Here is a 2,748-nt window from a genome sequence, read left to right as displayed (position 1 = left end):
CGAGTGGTTGATCAGAATATATAAATATTTTGCCTTACATTTCTCAATTTAAACTAAAAGGTCAGAAATTATTGGAAAGTTTCAAAAACATTTATCTCTTAACTGTTAGTTTGTAATAAAATAATCCGTAAATGAACTATTTATTGTCGCGGGCACATTCTCATCGTGCGCTGTACCCGTGGCTCGCAAGTTTGAGCGCGCCTGGGGCGCGCGTCTTTTGATTCCCACGATTCGCGCTCAGATATTTATTCTTTGCATTTAGAATGCTTGAATGAAACTTTATCAAAAACATCTTTTTAGATTGCAGTATTTATAAGCGTGTTCATATTCTGAATTTTTTGCTTAAATAAGTATAGTTAAAGATCAAGTTTCTCAAAGCTCTGTAGGCTTTGAGGTACACAATATTATCGTGACACTCGCGCTGAGCACTCGTTTTTTGACATATTTTTTGTCATATCAAAAAGTAATTCATAACAAATTTTTAGCTCTTTTTCGGGTAAATAATTTTTGTTAAATCATTTTTTTTCGTAACTTGTATCATTTTTTCACAAAGTTTTTTTTTATATTTTCAATGTTATTTTTCGCGAATAAAACACAACGTATGCCTCCTATCAAGAAGTGATTATTAAAGAATTTGTAGATCTTTTTTGAGATCACAATTTTTGTTGATTCATCTTCTTTTGTATCCTGCATAGTTTGACCACAAAATGAAATTTTTCATATCTCATTATTTTTTGTGCAATAAAAATTAGAATTTTCAACTTTACAAGAAAATCAAAAAAGTTTGAATGATAATCTTGTAGGGCTTTTAAAAAGCAATGCTTTTCTTTACTTTTTTCATATCTTTCGTTGTTTGGATTATAATTTTGATTTTCGATTGATATTAAAAATTTGGAAAATGCTATAACTCTGAGAATTTTTTTTGTATAAAAAAAAAAAGTCATCAAGATAAATTGTTTGGCCTTCTGAGTACTATTAATAGCCATAAATAAAAATTTTAAGTATAATAAAATGATCCCAAAATTTGTATTTTTATCCAAAATGGCTGTTAACGAACTCGTCCTTTCGGACTTGTCAGACCTTTCTTTTCTTATCCTTTCTCAATCATAACTGATGAGAATGAGAAAAATCAGAGGCCGTTTAATTTTTGTTATTAATTTCAGTTTCTAAATTATTTGAATTCTTCAAAGTAAAACGCTGTTTCTTTTCTCTTCAATATTGATATTTTATCCAATATAAATAAAATTGAAAATATAGTTTTTTTAAGTATAGTCTCAATATACTTGTTCTCGGTCATTCTTTTAATTGTTGTAATTTCGTTTTCTGAGTCTTGTCGATTTTTGGTTGTGTATTTTTATGCTAAACAAATTTTAAACTATACATTATAAGGATAATTTCATTAAATACAAAAATCGAAACTTTAAGGGGTCGTCAGTAAACTGCATTACCAATTGCTTGGGGAGGGCGGTCATGCTAAAAACTATGGTTCGAACAGGGGTTGGGGGTCAGTAGAAGAAAAGTTACGAAATTAGATAACATTTAGTATGTTTCCTTATTATTAACTTTTAAAAAATTGTTCTTTTTCTCTATTTTTAAGAAACCCCCTTTTATCATTTTTTCGCTTAAATCCTTCTTGGTAGAAAGTCTACTATTATATTTGTGGTTCGGAATTCCACTCGTTTGGTTAAAAATTCTAGTTTTCAGTTGCAAATTTTATTATTCTGTAAAAAATGAAACTATTTTGCTAAAAATTCATCTTGTTACGTTAAGAATTCAGAACCTTGATTAAAAGTTGAACTACTTTGTAAAAAAATTATTCTTTTGGTTTTAGATTCACCTCTTTGGTCGAAAATTTAACTATTCTAATTTTAGAAAATTAATCTTCTGCGGATAAAAAGTCATTTTTACGCTCAACTTTTTTGTTAAAAATGTAACTATTTTGTTGAAAATTCGTTTCTTTTTAATAAGAATTAATTTTTTTTTAACTAACAAGTTAAACATTTCATTTTTGATTTAAATTGATAATTTTATTAAAATCTAATATTTTCTAGTTTAAAATTGCTCCTCCCGGCATTAGAATTAAAAAATTTTGTTAAAAATTAATATATTTTGTTTAAAGCTCGTCTTATTTTGGTAGATCATTAATACAATGCTGGAAAATTCATTTCTATGGTTTAAAATTTAACTATTTTTGTTCGAAATTTATACTTTATAAGTTTAAAATTTAATTATTTTTTAGAACACTCTTTTGTTTTGTTGAAAATTAATCTTTTTGGTCGAAAATTAATTTTCTTGATTTTTTTACATCATACTTTTATTAAAAATGCAATTATTAAGTTCTAAATTAGTATATTTTGATTAATGATTTAACAATATGGTAGAAAATTAAAGTAGGATTCGTTTGTTAATGAACTTTTCCGTGTTTTTTTCATGTTTGTTAAATCTAGTTTTTTTTTTAAATCATATTTCTGCAAGATTTACCTCTTTCGCTTAACATTGAACTTTTTTTGTTGACAATTTGATTTTTTATGTTAAAAATTATTTTTTTATTTAAATTGCAACTAGTCTAATCTTGATTAGAAATGGGTCCTTCATAAGTTGAAAATTCAAATATTTCTTTGAAAATTTATGGAATTTGTTAAAAAATCGTCTTTTTTGGTAAAAAAATTAATCTTCTTTGTTGCAAATTCATTATATATTTCGACTTTAAATCTTAGGAATTTAAAGCGTTTCATATTGCATTCAAAT

Source organism: Belonocnema kinseyi, chromosome 9 (genome assembly GCF_010883055.1).
Source record: "Belonocnema kinseyi isolate 2016_QV_RU_SX_M_011 chromosome 9, B_treatae_v1, whole genome shotgun sequence".
NCBI lineage: Eukaryota > Metazoa > Arthropoda > Insecta > Hymenoptera > Cynipidae > Belonocnema > Belonocnema kinseyi.
The sequence above is the reverse complement of the archived record's forward strand: the minus strand, read 5'-3'. Positions refer to the sequence as shown.